General features: G+C 41.4%; 1 protein-coding gene across 4 annotated transcripts in view; it reads left to right on the forward strand.

The window, feature by feature from the left end:
- The window catches only part of schip1 (schwannomin interacting protein 1), a 797934-nt gene that overhangs the window by 568494 nt on the left and 210810 nt on the right, over positions 1-18630 (forward strand). The window contains exon 1 of one of the 4 annotated variants that reach the window (XM_061973024.1): positions 12527-12542. The exons of the other annotated variants lie outside the window; for them this stretch is intronic. The gene's annotated coding sequence lies outside the window, so the exon portion shown is untranslated. Of the gene's footprint in view, positions 1-12526; positions 12543-18630 lie in introns of those variants that run through there. 4 annotated transcript variants of the gene reach the window in all.

Below are 18630 nucleotides of genomic sequence, written 5' to 3' on the forward strand. Positions count from 1 at the left end.
TGCATAAAAGGTGTGACTTTGGCAATTTTCTCCTTCCCGTCGCCCTTCTGACCAGATCGTGTCGGTAGTTAAAATGTTAATGAGTCGGATCACTTTAATAATGTCAGCTCAGCAACGCTCATCAATCAAGCATTTATATGGAATCCCATAATGCTGACATGAATACAGACTCAATGCAAATTGAGTATTTTTCCGCCTCTCATGTTTACACAGCATATAAAGTTCTCCGCAGCCTTGAAAACTTTGCACACGGTTTGTTTGTTTTTTTCAATGGCGGCTTCCCTGCTGGCGTTTCTTTTCAGTTCTTCACTACTTTAAATAATTTTCTAACTGACAAAGTGACCTTTTTTTTTTCCTGTGTCCTTTCAGGACTTACAGCCCTGCAAAGCACACTGAGTCTTTGTTGTAAAAGCTGTGAAGATTTTAGAGTACTGTACATCTTACTGGTGCTTCTAAAAGTGTGTGTGTGTGTGTGTGTGTGTGTGTGTGTGTGTGTGTGTGTGTGTGTGTGTGTGTGTGTGTGTGTGTGTGTGTGTGTGTGTGTGTGTGTGTGTGTGTGTGTGTGTGTGTGTGTGTGTGTGTGTGTGTGTGTGTGTGTGTGTGTGTGTGTGTGTGCGTGCGTGCGTGCGTGCGTGCGTGCGTGCGTGCGAGCGAGCGTGCGTGCGTGCGTGCGTGCGTGCGTGCGTGCGTGCGTGCGTGCGTGCGTGCGTGCGTGCGTGCGTGCGTGCGTGCGTGCGTGCGTGCGTGCGTGCGTGCGTGCGTGCGTGCGTGCGTGCGTGCGTGCGTGCGTGCGTGTGTGTTCTGGCAATGCATACTTAATGGGGACATCACTCTGTTTACACAGTCACCTTTAGGGGACCTCTGACGGTATGGGGACAAAAAAAACAGGTCCCCTAAAGCAGTGGTTCTCAAATGGGGGTACGCGTACCCCTGGGGGTACTTGAAGGTATGACAAGGGGTACGTGAGATTTTTTTTTAAATGTCTGTCACAAAGAACTGTGAAAAGAAATGCAACAATGCAATATTCAGTGTTGAGAGCTAGATTTTTTTGTGGACATGTTCCATAAATATTGATGAACATTTCTTCTTTTTTTGTGAAGAAATGTTTAGAATTAAGTTCATGAATCCAGATGGATCTCTATTACAATCCCCAAGAGGGCACTTTAAGTTGATGATTACTTCTATGTGTAGAAATCTTTATTTATAATTGAATCACTTGTTTATTTTTCAACAAATTTTTAGTTATTTTTATATCTTTTTTTCCAAATAGTTCAAGAAAGACCACTACAAATGAGCAATATTTTGCACTGTTATACAATGTAATAAATCAGAAACTGATGACATAGTGCTGTATTTTACTTCTTTATCTCTTTTTTTCAACCAAAAATGCTTTGCTCTGATTAGGGGGTACTTGATTTAAAAATATGTTCACAGAGGGTACATCACTGGAAAAAAGTTGAGAACCACTGCCCTAAAGCAGTAAAGTACCCCTGGGGGTACTTGAAGGTATGCCAAGGGGTACGTGAGATTTTTTTTTAAATATTCTAAAAATAGCAACAATTCAAAAATCCTTTCTAAATATAAATAAAATCTTTTTTCCCCAAATAGTTCAAGAAAGACCACTACAAATAAGCAATATTTTTGCACTGTTATACAATTTAATAAATCAGAAACTGATGACATAGTGCTGTATTTTACTTCTTTATCTCTTTTTTTCAACCAAAAATACTTTGCTATGATTAGGGGGTACTGGAATTAAAAAAAAATTCACAGGGGGTACATCACTGAAAAAAGGTTGAGAACCACTGCCCTAAAGGGAAACCTTTTTAAATGATAGTCAGATCCATTCTGAAGATGCCTAAGTGATTTTTAAGCCTGGCCCATAAAAAACATGTTTGCTGGTTAGTTTGAGTGTGAGACATTTGCAAAGCAGCCCCCTCATCGGGGTATAGCTTGTACTGCACTCGCTGCTCTGCTCACACTTCGTCAACCTGTAGAAAGGGTGGTCCCCACAGGTGATGATCAAAAACGTGGTCCCCATTCCAAATGATAACCAGTGTGTGTGTGTGTGTGTGTGTGTGTGTGTGTGTGTGTGTGTGTGTGTGTGTGTGTGTGTGTGTGTGTGTGTGTGTGTGTGTGTGTGTGTGTGCGTGTGTGGGTGTGTGTGTGGGTGTGTGTGTGTTCTGGCAATGCGTACTTATTGGGGACGTCTTTCTGTTTACAAAGTCACTTTAGGGGACGTTTGACGTTATGGGGACCAAAATAAAGGTCCCCTGAAGGGAAACCTGTTTACAAAATCACTGTAGGGGATTTGTTTTGGGGACTTTTGCAAACTTTTCCAACATTTCTTCCCCACTCACAGTGCGACTTTGCTGGGTGCGTTTTGGGCATGTCGGGGGCACCCCGGACTCGGGTGGAACGCGGCGGGACTTGTAGGACTCAAACCTGGGTGTCATTTTTGATCATTTTCGGGATTTTTTTCTCCCTTCCACACTCCCCCTATCCACTCCCCCTGTGACTTTGCTGGGTGCATTTTGGACATGTCGGGCACCCCCGGACTCGGGTGGAATGCGGCGGGTGAGACTCGACCCTGGGTTTAAATTTTTGATCATTTTCGGTACTTTTGCCAACTTTTCCAACTTTTCTTCCCCACTTACAGTGCGACTTTGCTGGGTGCATTTTGGACATAGGACTCGAACCTGGGTGTCATTTTTGATCATTTTCGGGACTTTTTTTTCCCCTTCCACACTCCCCCTGTCCACTCCCCCTGTGACTTTGCTGGGGGGAGTTTTGGACATGTTGGGCACCCCTGGACTCGCGTGGCTGGCTGCGGGACTTGTGATACCCAAACCTGGGGTTTTTTTTTTTACATGTTGGCCGCGTTAGGGACATTTGCCCTGCTAGCCTGCCAGTATAGGTGTGTGTGTGTGTGTGTGTGTGTGTGTGTGTGTGTGTGTGTGTGTGTGTGTGTGTGTGTGTGTGTGTGTGTGTGTGTGTGTGTGTGTGTGTGTGCGTGTGTGTGTGTGTGTGTGTGTCCTTGTATTTCTGCCCTTCTTGAGACATCAACAAGGAAAAGTACCTTCCATATGAGGACCGGTGAACAAGTTAGGACCGACATCATGGTCCCAATGCGGACAACCATTGCATCTAATAGAGAATGTCTCATTTGCACCCCCTGCTGGTGAAATCTATCAAAATTAGGATGGTCCCAAAAAAAGAGGGATTTTTCAAATTGACTGTTTTAAAAGTGCTCCCCCTCTGGCCAACATATGAAATAACAAGTTTGTGTAAAATGATTGAAGTGCTCCCCCTCTGGCCAACATATGTAATAACAAGTGTGTGTAAGAAATTGAAATGCGACCCCTTTGGCCAAAATTAATAATAAAAAAATATATATATGTATATAGAGACATACTGTAATAACTTGAAGTAAATAATGAAGATAAAAAAACAATTACAAACAACATCAACAACAAAAATAACTAAAAGCAGTCTTTTTCTTAAAATGTGTAGACTTTTTTCTTATAAAATTGGGAAATATTTCTCATATTCCTTCTGCTTCTGAAATATTGCAATATTTTCTCGGAAAATGATTACTTTTTTATGTAAAGTTATTACTTTTTAATGCAAAATGGTGACATTTGCCTGATAAAATTCTGACTTTTATCCCAATATTGCCAATGTTTTTGTTGTTCTTGTAACATCGTGACATTTTTTGAGTAAAATTATGACTTTTGTCATCATTTTGCCAAGTAAAATTCCCATTATTGTTATAACATTGCCAAAATGCATCCCTCAACTTTATCAGTATTTATTGCCACCTTTCCCAAATTTTTTGTCAAGTGTTGCTGGCATCAAATTCTAAAGTTAATGATTATTTGCAAAAAAAAAAAATGTTTATCAGTTTGAACATCAAATATGTTGTCTTTGTAGCATATTCAACTGAATATGGGTTGAAAATGATTTGCAAATCATTGTATTCCGTTTATATTTACCAGAGGTGTGGACTCGAGTCACATGACTTGGACTCGAGTCAGACTCGAGTCATGAATTTGATGACTTTAGACTCGACTTGACAAAATGTAAAAAGACTTGCAACTCGACTTAGACTTTAACATCAATGACTTGTGACTTCACTTGGACTTGAGCCTTTTGAATTGACATGACTTGACATGACTTGCTACTTTCCCCAAAACCCAAAGATGAAAAAGTTATTCGGGAGCGCTCCGTATTTTTCATTGTGTACTTGTCTATCAGCGTTGCGTGTCAGCTGGTGTGGTCTCAGTACAACAGCCAATCAAATTAGATCTACTTTGTTTTCATCACACAGCATTCATCCAATCAAATTGCAGGACAACCAACGAAGAAGACATGTCCAAACCACACGCCAGTGAACAAAAAATGATACCTAAAATAATTTTGTTTGGGTATAAAAATTACGAGGTGGTCAACACAAAACGGTTTGCAGTATGCAACACATGCGGTTCGAAAATTACTGATGGAGAGGCAACAACTTCCAACTTCGTCCGGCATTTGAAGTTGCACAAAGAACGGTAAGTTTTGAATGTAAGATAACGTTTATTGGCTAAGTAACGTGACGTTTATTTGCTGTGTAGTTAAATCAGTGAGGCTGTAAACTCACTGCTAACGTTATAACGTTATTGCAAACACGGGAATCTGTCGCAGTTCACTACCTTATTCATACTTTTTGTTCAGTGATTTTTTTTAAGCAGGGTTACGTTAGTCAATATATCACACGTGACGTTAGACGGCAGTCAGCAGCACCGCGTATTTTAGCCACCTAAAAAAAGACAAAAATAGTCAAATAAAGGTCAGTTAAAATGTATACTATATTATGAATATGTGTACCGTTTTAGCTAGCTTTCTGACATACTGTTGGTTGTTTACCTCAGCGGTCCCCAACCACCGGGCCGCGGCCCGGTACTGGTCCGTGGATCGATTGGTATCGGGCCGCACAAGAAATAATTGTTTTTTCTTTTCTTTTTTTTAATTAAATCAACATAAAAAACACAAGATACACTTACAAGTAGTGCACCAACCCAAAACAACTCTCTCCCCCTTTTGTTCTGGGCATTGAACATGAAGACTCTTCGTTCACTGTTCCGAGTGGCCATGAGAGTCTTGGCAGTGCCTGCCTCCAGTGCTCCAGTGGAGCGAGTTTTCAGCCATGGTGGCATCATACTACGCCCCCATCGTGCACAAATGACTGACAGACTCTTGGCTAATTTGGTCTTTTGCAAATGCAATGCAGCATAGGGCCCTGACATATAAAAATTACAACTTTTTTGTTATGTTCACGTATATGTCATGTTTTTTCAATGTTAACACTTTTGTACAAATAAGTACATTTGCACTTTATTTTTCAATGTGTTTGTTCTGTAAAGGAATGAGTTAATGTTTAAAATGACTGGTCCATCCATCCATCCATCCATCTTCTTCCGCTTCTCCGAGGTCGGGTCGCGGGGGCAGCAGCCTAAGCAGGGAAGCCCAGACTTCCCTCTCCTCAGCCACTTCGTCCAGCTCCTCCCGGGGGATCCCGAGGCGTTCCCAGGCCAGCCGGGAGACATAGTCTTCCCAACGTGTCCTGGGTCTTCCTCGTGGCCTCCTTCCGGTCGGACATGCCCTAAACACCTCCTTAGGGAGGCGCTCGGGTGGCATCCTGACCAGATGCCCGAACCACCTCATCTGGCTCCTCTCGATGTGGAGGAGCAGCGGCTTTACTTTGAGCTCCCCCCGGATGACAGAGCTTCTCACCCTATCTCTAAGGGAGAGCCCCGCCACCCGGCGGAGGAAACTCATTTCAGCCGCTTGTACCCGTGATCTTGTCCTTTCGGTCATAACCCAAAGCTCATGACCATAGGTGAGGATGGGAACGTAGATCGACCGGTAAATTGAGAGCTTTGCCTTCCGGCTCAGCTCCTTCTTCACCACAACGGATCGATACAGCGTCCGCACCGATCCGCCTGTCGATCTCACGATCCACTCTTCCCTCACTCGTGAACAAGACTCCGAACGTGGAACTATGACTGGTTAATAGTGCTATTATAAAGTGCAATGTCAGCACAATTTTCTTTCCTGCAATTTAAAATGCACTTGTTTTAATAAATAAATACAGCGTTTGAAAAGCATACACAATCTGTGTTAATATATTAGTCTGTGGTTAAAAGGACTTGAAAGGACTCGAAACTCAAAATGCAGGACTTAGGACTTGACTTGAGACTTTCCAGTCTTGACTTTGGACTTGACTCGGGGCTTGCCTGTCTTGACTCGGGACTTGACTCGGACTTGAGGGCAAAGACTTGAGACTTACTTGTGACTTGCAAAACAATGACTTGGTCCCACCTCTGATATTTACATCTAACACAATTTCCCAACTCATATGGAAACGGGGTTTGTACATAACATATGTCCCGGGTCCTGTGTGCAACATCCAGCATAATATATCACAATTGATTATACCGGTATACATTGTACCGCTGTGTTATAACGCAGGCACTTGGGAGCCATTCAACAATTAAGTATGCAAAGGGGGGTGGGGTTGGGTGTCAAAATCCTGGGGGGGAAATGCGCACAATTAAGTACCATCATTTGTATAGTAAATTTTGCGTACGAGGGTTGGGGTCAAAATCCTGGAGAAAAATGCGTACGTAATTGTTGAATGACCCCTTGTAAAAATAAAGAGTGTCATGTTATAATTGCCTTTTCAGACCCAAACAAAAAGAACTCTCGGGATGATTCATTGTGCTTTAAATTTTATTGCGGCATTGAGCCATGTTATGATTATCCTTACATCACACTCAAATTTATAAGAGCATGCCTAAATTTACCGCATGCCTTTGGTAAGCGCCGGAGTGAGAAGAGGTTTTAAATTACTTACCGCCGGTGCGTTAATTCAAAGAAATACGATATGTTCCATTGAAAATATAGAACATTACACACGGCGCTCAAAAATCTATCAGAATGTTTTAGTAGGACTTTGGTAAGCTATGAAGCCACACCGCTTGATGGATTGTACTGTGCTTCAACATAGGAGTATTATTATGGTGTGTGTATAAGGCAGTGTTTTTCAACCTTTTTTGAGCCAAGCCACATTTTTTGCTTTGAAAAAATGCGGAGGCACACCACCAGCAGAAATCCTCTCAAAAACGAAACTCAGTTGACAGTAAAAAGTTGTTGTCGCAATTGTTGGATATGACTTTAAGCCATAACCAAGCATGTGTCACTATAGCCATACTTGCCAACCTTGAGACCTTCGAATTCGGGAGATTTGGGGGAGGGGTTTGAGGGGGCGGGGTTTGGGGGGGGCGGGGTTTGGTGGTAGCGAGGGTGTATATTGTAGCCCGGAAGAGTTAGTGCTGCTAGGGTTTCTGGGTATTTGTTCTGTTGTGTTTATGTTGTGTTACGGTGCGGATGTTCTCCCGAAATGTGTTTGTCATTCTTGTTTGGTGTGGGTTCACAGTGTGGCGCATAATTGCAACAGTGATAAACTTGTTTATACGGCCACCCTCAGTGTGACCTGTATGGCTGTTGATCAAGTATGCCTTGCAGTCACTTGCGTGTGTCTGCAGAAGCCGCGTGCAACATGTGACTGGGCCCGCACGCTGTTTGTATGGTGAAAAAGCGGACGGGTCGACAGGTTGTAGAGGACGTTAAATAAATAAATGATAAATGGGTTATACCTGTGTAGCGCTTTTCTACCTTCAAGTTACTCAAAGCGCTTTGACACTATTTCCATATTCACACACACATTCACACACTGATGGCGGGAGCTGCCATGCAAGGCGCTAACCAGCAGCCATCAGGAGCAAGGGGTGAAGTGTCTTGCCCAAGGACACAACGGACGTGACTAGGATGGTAGAAGGTAGGGATTGAACCCCAGTAACCAGCAACCCTCCGATTGCTGGCACGGCCACTCTACCAACTTCGCCATCACGGCACGCCCTTAATATTGTTGTCCGGGTGAAAATCGGGAGTTATTCGGGAGAATGGTTGCCCCGGGAGATTTTCGGGAGGGGCACTGAAATCCGGGAGTCTCCCGGAAAAATCGGGAGGGTTGGCAAGTATGCTATATCTCTTGTCTCAAAGTAGGTGTACTGTCACAATATATACAATAAAGAGGTTTTTTTGCTGTTTTCCTGTGCGTAGTGTTATACTTCTTGTCTTGCGCTCCTATTTTGGTGGCTTTTTCTCTTTTTTTGGTATTTTCCTGTAGCAATTTCATGTCTTCCTTTGAGCTATATTTCCGGCATCTACTTTGTTTTAGCAATCAAGAATATTTGGGTTGTTTTTATCCATTCTTTGTGGGGACATTGTTGATTGTCATGTCATGTTCGGATATACATAGTCTTTGCTCCGCAGTAAGTCTTTGCTGTCGTCCAGCATTCTGTTTTTGTTTACTTTGTAGCCATCAGTTTTCTGCACAGCCTTCCCCCAAGCTTCAATGCCTTTTCTAACGGGCACTCACCTTTTGTTTATTTTTGGTTTAAGCATTAGATACCTTTTTACCTGCACCCTGCCTCCCGCTGTTTACGACATCTACAAAGCAATTAGCTACCAGCTGCCACCTACTGATATGGAAGAGTATTACACGGTTACTCTGCCGAGCTCTAGACAGCACCGACACTCAACAACAACACATCATTTGCAGACTATAATTACTGCTTTGCAAAAAATATTTTTAACCCAGATAGGTGAAATGACACAATCTCCCATGGCACACCAGGCTGTATCTCACGGCACACTAGTGGTTGAAAAACACTGGTATAAGGTAACACATATTATCTGGTGTTTTATTTTGCAATATTATGCAAAAGCAACGTTTCTTACCTTTTGTTTTTTTGTATTTTTGGTCCAATATGGCTCTTTCAACATTTTGGGTTGCCGACCCCTGCCTTAAATAGACCCTCTCTGCACTATGACAGCAGGCGGTCTCCTTTAGCTCGTCAACCCGAGGTCACCAGTTCGTACTCTGGCCAGGTTTGTTTATCCGATGTCACCAAGGATGTCACGCTTCTTCCGAGACTGCGTAATCCAGACTCGTGGCTGCCGTGAGCAAGTAAGTCGCTGGCTAATCTCCCCCACCCCCCTGCGCCGCACAAGCGCCACGGGAATACGTTGTTGCGCCGCTCCTTACCGACTTTCATCCCGTCTGCGTGTGTCAGGTCAATTCAGGTTGAGATCACTCATCGGGCTTTATGGCCGTAAAAGATGTGATGCAAAACAGACACTGTTCATCGTGTGCGTGTGCGTGATTAAAGGCTGTCCCCGCGTCCCGTAGTACAACACCAGCCCTCATCCATTCCTAATTAGAGCGTGATCGATAGTGGGATGTTGTGATGCCGTGTGCGGGGAGCCGTGTCGAGGCGAGGGGGGGGAACAGTGACATTTGAGCGGACGGGGATTACTCAGTTGACCTTATCGCTGTGATTAGAATTCAGTTCCACCTCTACCGAAGATGACCCCACCTTGGCCGCTGTGGACCGCTGGGAATGTTCAAAACTTAACAGCATGAGGCCTATGAGAAAGAATTTAGGGCAGTGGTTCTTAACCTTGTTGGAGGTCCTGAACCCCACCAGTTTCATATGCGCATTCACCGAACCCTTCTTTAGTGAAATATATACATACCGTATTTTTCGGAGTATAAGTCGCACCGGAGTATAAGTCGCACCTGCCGATAATGCATAATAAAGAAGGAAAAAAACATATATAAGTCGCACTGGAGCCCGGCCAAACTATGAAAAAAACTGCGACTTCTAGTACGAAAAATACGGTATATATATTTTTCAAATCCAAGAAAAAGTTGTATGTTTTTTTTACTGGTGCACAAAATGAACCGTGCATGAACATCACCTTGTTCAAAGAACAAAACCAACACAGTGCATGAACTCACAACAAATTACACACCTTACACACATTACCATGAATTGATTAACGTGGACCCCGACTTAAAGGGGAACATTATCACCAGACCTATGTAAGCGTCAATATATACCTTGATGTTGCAGAAAAAAGACCATATATTTTTTTAACCGATTTCCGAACTCTAAATGGGTGAATTTTGGCGAATTAAACGCCTTTCTAATATTCGCTCTCGGAGCGATGACGTCACAACGTGGCGTCACATCGGAAAGCAATCCGCCATTTTCTCAAACACCGAGTCAAATCAGCTCTGTTATTTTCCGTTTTTTCGACTGTTTTCCGTACCTTGGAGACATCATGCCTCGTCGGTGTGTTGTTGGAGGGTGTAACAACACGAACAGGGACGGATTCAAGTTGCACCAGTGGCCCAAAGATGCGAAAGTGGCAAGAAATTGGACGTTTGTTCCGCACACTTTACCGACGAAAGCTATGCTACGACAGAGATGGCAAGAATGTGTGGATATCCTGCGACACTCAAAGCAGATGCATTTCCAACGATAAAGTCAAAGAAATCTGCCGCCAGACCCCCATTGAATCTGCCGGAGTGTGTGAGCAATTCAGGGACAAAGGTCCTCGGTAGCACGGCAAGCAATGGCGGCAGTTTGTTCCCGCAGACGAGCGAGCTAAACCCCCTATTGACCCTAGCTTCCCTGGCCTGCTGACATCAACTCCAAAACTGGACAGATCAGCTTTCAGGAAAAGAGCGCGGATGAGGGTATGTCTACAGAATATATTAATTGATGACAATTGGGCTGTCTGCACTCTCAAAGTGCATGTTGTTGCCAAATGTATTTCATATGCTGTAAACCTAGTTCATAGTTGTTAGTTTCCTTTAATGCCAAACAAACACATACCAATCGTTGGTTAGAAGGCGATCGCCGAATTCGTCCTCACCTTCTCCCGTGTCGCTGGCTGTCATGTCGTTTTCGTCGGTTTCGCTTGCATACGGTTCAAACCGATATGGCTCAATAGCTTCAGTTTCTTCTTCAATTTCGTTTTCGCTACCTGCCTCCACACTACAACCATCCATTTCAATACATTCGTAATCTGTTGAATCTCTTAAGTCGCTGAAATCCGAGTCTGAATCCGAGCTAATGTCGCTATAGCTTGCTGTTCTTTCCGCCATGTTTGTTTGTGTTGGCTTCACTATGTGACGTCACAGGAAAATGGACGGGTGTATATAACGATGGTTAAAATCAGGCACTTTGAAGCTTTTTTTAGGGATATTGCGTGATGGGTAAAATTTTGAAAAAAACTTCGAAAAATATAATAAGCCACTGGGAACTGATTTTTAATGGTTAAAACCATTCTGAAATTGTGATAATGTTCCCCTTTAAATAAGTTGAAAAACGTATTCGGGTGTTACCATTTAGTGGTCAATTGTACGGAGTATGTACTGTACTGTGTAAACTGTACTGTGTATTCTCTTCCTTTGCAATCTGCTAGTAAAAGTTTCAATCAATCAATCAAAAAACCTGCAAATCAGATGGAAAATTAGAGGGAACATTGTTTGGGGGCATCCAAAATACGCTGATAGGGAGAAGTTTTTATTTATATGATAAGTCGGATGTCTCTATACCTCCGTGGCGTAGGCTCTGCTGAACCCCAGAGGCCAAGTCACGGGATAGAAGGTCACGGGCTTAGCTGCTTACGTGCAGTGATTTCTCCAGATTCTCTGAACCCTTTGATGATTTTACGGACCGTAGATGGTGAAATCCCTAAATTCCTTGCAATAGCTGGTTGAGAAAGGTTTTTCTTAAACTGTTCAACAATTTGCTCACGCATTTGTTGACAAAGTGGTGACCCTCGCCCCATCCTTGTTTGTGAATGACTGAGCATTTCATGGAATCTACTTTTATACTCAATCATGGCACCCACCTGTTCCCAATTAGCCTGTTCACCTGTGGGATGTTCCAAATAAGTGTCTGATGAGCATTCCTCAACTTTATCAGTATTTATTGCCACCTTTCCCAACTTCTTTGTCACGTGTTGCTGGCATCAAATTCTAAAGTTAATGATTATTTGCAAAAATAAAATGTTTATCAGTTTGAACATCAAATATGTTGTCTTTGTAGCATATTCAACTGAATATGGGTTGAAAATGATTTGCAAATCATTGCATTCCGTTTATATTTACATCTAACACAATTTCCCAACTCATATGGAAACAGGGTTTGTAAAACCAAACAAAAAAAATCAAAGTAGCGACTTAGGCAATCAAAAGTACAAAGCAAAGAATCTACTCACTCAAAAAGAAATGTTTTGGCATCAGCACGTATGAATTGTTCCCAACAAAATGGCCTTCCATACCACCTGGCATGCGCCACTGTTGCCCACATGCTTGCTTACCAACACAATCTTAAATGTCTACACTCAGCGTGTCGTCACAGTGTTAAAATAAAGCAACCCAGAGATAATATTGCTATCTAACACCTCATATCTCTCTGAACCGAACCTCAGATTAATCTAACTAGAAAACTAACCACCCCCTGTGAGTTGGTATGGTCTGGTGTGGTCTGCGATGACATCATCAACCTCACAAAACCAGGAAGTACCTGGGCGGCTCCGCCCCAAACATTTCTGAAGATGAGCCGCCACCACATGTAAGTATCTTGCAACAGTTCAATGTGTTCATTTATCTGATACAAAATGAAATCAGTACTATTTTGCTTATTAATGAGTGAAACAATATGTGAAGATAGGCGAACACACTTCTTCAGAGCTGAAAATATTGTTGTGGCGTACCCCAGGGGTCAATACTGGGACCAACATTGTTCAATCTCTATACAAACGACATTTGTCAAGTTACAAAGGATTTAAAGTTAGTATTATTTGCAGATGATACAACTGTGTTTTGTTCAGGAGGGAACACACAGAAGCGAACACAAATGGTAACAATGAAAAATGAACAAATTAAAAAGATGGTTTGACAAAAACAGACTATCTTTGAATCTCAGTAAGACTAAATAATGCTATTTGGGGACAGTGGAAGAGAAAGTCAAACACGAATACAACTAGACGGAGTAGATATTGAAAGGGTAAAAGAAAACACGTTTGGGTGTAATAATAGATGATAAAATTAATTGGAAATCTCATGTAAAAAATATACAACATAGCAAGAAACACGTCAATAATGAATAAAGCAAAACATGTTCTAGACCAAAAATCAATTCAAATGTTCAATTCTTATTTTATTTTTTTATTTTATTTTTTTTAATTGACATCCAGCTTCAGACATTCCTATCCATTACATCATATTCACATAAATCATATAACTGTCTGCCCTAAATGTCAAAATATTTTTGTTTATATCCTACCCATACCACCCCCACCCCCAAAAAGAAAGGAACAAAAAAAACAAATATCTACAAATACATCAATTAAATAAACAAAGAAAAAAAAAAGGAAAAAAAATAATAATATATTAATAATAATAGTAATCAGAAATAAAATAAAACATAAACAGATACACACACACACATATATATATATATACCCACACATACATATATATAAATATATACATACATATACATACATACACACACACACACTTATAGGGAGTAATCCATTTTTTTTTATTTTTTTTTTGCAATACATCCACTAATTCGAAAATTTAAAGTCAGGTTTATGGGGCGTGACATAGTTGACCCAATTTTCAATTCTTATTTTGTATCTCAATTCTTATTCCTAACCTCAATTCTTATTCCTAATCTCAATTCTTATTTGTGTCTCTGTATTACAACTTGTGTGATTTATTTTTATTCCATTATTTTTTTCCACTACCGCACCTTAAATCGGAGTCCTTAAGCCGGTTGTATGCAAATATAATGACAAAGTCCACTCTATTCTATTCTATGTTACCATATCTGAGTTATTATGCAGAAATATGGGGAAACAACTATAAATGTGCGCTTCATTCACTAACTGTGTTACAAAAAAGATCAGTTAGAATAATACATAATGTTGGATATAGAGAACATACAAACACTCTATTTATTGAATCAAAAATATTGAAATTCACGATTTGCTGCATTTGCAAACCGCTAAAATGATGTACAGAGCAAACTATAACCTGCTAGCCAAGCATGTACAACAATTCTTCTCAACAAAAGAGGAGAAATATAACCTTAAAGGAAAATCTAATTTATAAAATTTGTATGCACGTACAACACGTAAAACCTTTAGCATATCAGTATGTGGAATTAAATGATGGAATGGATTAAGTAAATAAATCCAACAGAGCAGCAATATAATTCAGTTTAAAAGCCTACTGAAATGCGATTTTCTTATTCAAACGGGGATAGCAGGTCCATTCTATGTGTCATACTTGATCATTTCGCGATATTGCCATATTTTTGCTGAAAGGATTTAGTAGAGAACTTTTACCATAAAGTTCGCAACTTTTGGTCGCTGATAAAAAAGCCTTGTCAGTACCGGAAGTAGCAGACGAGTAGCGTGACGTCACAGCTTGTGGAGCTCCTCACATCTGCACATTGTTTACAATCATGGCCACCAGCAGCGAGAGCGATTCGGACCGAGAAAGTGACGATTTCCCCATTAATTTGAGCGAGGATGAAAGATTTGTGGACGAGGAAAGTGAGAGTGAAGGACTAGAGGGCAGTGGGAGCGATTCAGATAGGGAAGATGCTGTGAGAGGCGGGTGGGACCTGATATTTAGCTGGGAATGACTAAAACAGTAAATAAACACAAGACATATATATACTCTATTAGCCACAACACAACAAGGCTTATATTTAATATTCCACAAATTAATCCCGCATAACAAACACCTCCCCCCTCCCGTCCATATAACCCGCCAATACAACTCAAACACCTGCACAACACACTCAATCCCACAGCCCAAAGTACCGTTCACCTCCCCAAAGTTCATACAGCACATATATTTCCCCAAAGTCCCCAAAGTTACGTACGTGACATGCACATAGCGGCACGCACGTACGGGCAAGCGATCAAATGTTTGGAAGCCGCAGCTGCATGCGTACTCACGGTACCGCGTCTGCGTATCCAACTCAAAGTCGTCCTGGTAAGAGTCTCTGTTGTCCCAGTTCTCCACAGGCCAATGGTAAAGCTTGACTGTCATCTTCCGGGAATGTAAACAATGAAACACCGGCTGTGTTTGTGTTGCTGCAGCCGCCCGCAATACACCGCTTCCCACCTACAGCTTTCTTCTTTGCTGTCTCCATTGTTCATTGAACAAATTGCAAATGATTCACCAACACAGATGTCCAGAATACTGTGGAATTTTGCGATGAAAACAGAATACTTAATAGCTGGCCACCATGCTGTCCCAAAATGTCCTCTGCAATCTGTGACGTCATCATACCGAGACGTTTTCAGCAGGATATTTCGTGCAAAATTTAAAATTGCACTTTAGTAAGCTAACCCGGCCGTATTGGCATGTGTTGCAATGTTAAGATTTCATCATTGATATATAAACTATCAGACTGTGTGGTCGGTAGTAGTGGGTTTCAGTAGGCCTTCAAGAGACTGTTCAAACTACAAGTGTTCACAAAGTACACACAACAAGAATTAAGATGAACATCTTTAATATTTCAATACTTTAGTATTTAATATTTGTTTCCTTATTATGGTATATTATTTATGTATTCACTGTTCTGTTACAGAGAACAACAAAATGGGATAAAATTGCTTTGGTATGAAAAAGGGGTAGGATTAAATAAGCTCTGCTTCTTCCTGCTCCTTTTTGGATGTGCTTTAATGAAACAACTGGAATTGTGTGATGCATTACATTGTATCGTATGCATGTTCCACATGAACTGAAACTGAACATGCCAATCAAGCCCTTAGAATTCAAGCAGCACATTTGGTATTTCCCATAAAAAGGAACTTTCTTTTTGGTTTAAGTATTTGACTTTCTCACATCTTCTTTCAAAGGGTGCGTTCACACTTGTCGTGTTTGTCCCTGCTGTGTTTGCTCAAAATGATCATGGGAACAAACAAAGTGGCCATATCTATACGGACGTATTTTGATACTTTCTTCTGCATTCTACCTTAGAAAGTGTGTGTGTGGGGACCACTCGCTGTCATTTCCAGTTTTAAATCTCCAAAGAACAGGCGCGCAAACATATCCGTGACAAAGACCAAAGTTATTTTTATAACTGAGTGTGCGAGGCAATGTGTTTCATGCTTTCCTCTCTGTTGTGAGATCTTGTGTAATCTCAGGATACATGAAGAAGCAAGTACTCCGCCTCACTGCACCGTGTTTGTTTTTCCGTGTTTCCCCCACATGAGCTGTTAGGTTGTGCGAGAGGCATTGTAGTCTGTGAAAATAATTCAACAGGGAAGACGACGGGATGAAAAAGCAGCCTGTTGTCCGTTTTCTCCCTCTCTGTCACCGTAGTTTAATAGTAAAGCGGGGCTCTTCATCTCCAACTTTTATGTCACCAAATGGTAGTCATAAAAGAGAGAGTGTCATGAATTAAAACAGAAACAAGATGAAGAAAACTGTAAAAAAGCCTTTTTAAGTACAAAACCCAAAACCAGTGAAGTTGTCACGTTGTGTAAATGGTAAATAAAAACAGAATACTATGATTTGCAAATCCTTTTATACTTATATCCAATTGAATAGACTGCAAAGTCTAGATATTTAACATTTAAACTGGAAAACGTTATTTTTTGCAAATATTAGCTCATTTGGAATTTGATGCCTGCAACATGTTTCAAAAAAGCTGGCACAGGCGGCAAAAAAGACTGAGAAAGTTGAGGAATGCTCATCAGACACTTATTTGGAACATCCCACAGGTGAACAGGCTAATTGGGAACAGGTGGGTGCCATGATTGGGTATAAAAGCAGCTTCCATGAAATGCTCAGTCATTCACAAACAAGGATGGGGCGAGGGTCACCACTTTGTCAACAAATGCGTGAGCAAATTGTTTAAGAACAACATTTCTCAACCAGCTTTTGCAAGGAATTTAGGGATTTCACCATCTACGCTCTGTAATATCATCAAAAGGTTCAGAGAATCTGGAAAAATCACTGCACGTAGGCGATGATATTTTGGACCTTTGATCCCTCAGGCGGTACCGCATCAAAAAGCGACATCAGTGTTTAAAGGATATCACCACATGGGCTCAGGAACACTTCAAAAAACGACTGTCAGTAACTACAGCTGGTCGCTACATCTGTAAGTGCAAGTTAAAACTCTACTATGCAAAGCGAAAGCCATTTATCAACAACACCCAGAAACGCCGCCGGCTTTGCTGGGCCCGAGCTCGTCTAAGATGGACTTATGCAAAGTGGAAAAGCCTTCTGTGGACGTTGTGTCCTCCGGTACAAAGAGGATATAAAAGGTATAAAAGGTCAGTGAGTTTCTGGGATTCTGACAGACCATTGCATCTTTCATCCGGTGCTGCACAGATGTTTCTGGATTCTGAGTCATGGGGAAGGCAAAATAATTGTCAAAGGATCTACGAGAAAAGGTAATTGAACTGCATAAAACAGGAAAGGGGTATAAAAAGTTATCCAAGGAATTGGGAATGCCAATCAGCAGTGTTCAAACACTGATTAAGAAGTGGAAAATGAGGGATTCAGGTAGACCAGCAAAGATTTCAGCCACAACTGCCAGGAAAATGGTTTGAGATGCAAAGAAAAATCCACAAATAACTTCAGCTGAAATACAGGACTATCTGAAAAATTGTGGTGTGGCTGTTTCAAGATGCACAATAAGGAGGCACTTGAAGAAAAATGGGCTGCATGGTCGAGTCGCCAGAAGAAAACCATCACTCCAAATTACTTTGTTCCAGAAGTCTTGAGGCTTGTCTCTGTGCTGTTTGGCGTAATGTAAGCGGGATACTTTGTGACATTTGCGCAGAAATGTCTTTCTTCTGGCGACTCGACCATGCAGCCAATTTTTCTTCAAGTGCCTCCTTATTGTGCATCTTGAAACAGCCACACCACAATTTTTCAGAGAGTCCTGTATTTCAGCTCAAGTTACATTGAAATTACACGCAACTCTAACTCAAAATGCCGGACATTTGAGGCATTTAAGAAACTTCGCCCGGACAGCCCCGCAAAAGAGGACATGTCCGGGGAAAAGAGGACGCATGGTCAGTCTATCATAGTTAATATTGTAAATCCCACATTCTTTATTTTCATGTACATTCTGGGTGTCTCATTCAGTAAAAAAAATGTCAAATTACATTCCCTTTTTTAAGGCGGTCTGTCATAACGTTTTTAGCATTCAATCAGACATTATTGTGAGTTTTTGTATTAGAGTCAGAATCAGAATCAGAATAGTTTTTATTGTCATTGTTTGAGAACGGGTTCACAAACTAGGAATTTTTCTTGGTGCAATCGTGCAACAGTAATAAGTGTTCCTAAAAATAGATATACCGGCCACCAGGCACATTTTTTTCTCTAAATTTGGCCCCTCGAGTCAAAATAATTGCCCAAGCCTCTGCTATAAAGAATGGGATTGTGGACCACTTGACGCTGATTCATGTTAAAAATTCTGAATGTCTTCAAATCTCTTTTGAAGATTTATTTAGATAATGGGTCATTCTGTGGGTCCTGTGATCTTTCAGGGTTCAACTATTAAACCAAATAGTGAGTGCATTAGTGCAGTGGTCCCCAACCACCAGTCAGAGGCCCGGTACCGGTCCGCGGACCGATTGGTCTTTAAATAATGTATTTCATAATGTTTTATT

Source organism: Nerophis lumbriciformis, linkage group LG17 (assembly GCF_033978685.3).
Source record: "Nerophis lumbriciformis linkage group LG17, RoL_Nlum_v2.1, whole genome shotgun sequence".
Lineage (NCBI taxonomy): Eukaryota > Metazoa > Chordata > Actinopteri > Syngnathiformes > Syngnathidae > Nerophis > Nerophis lumbriciformis.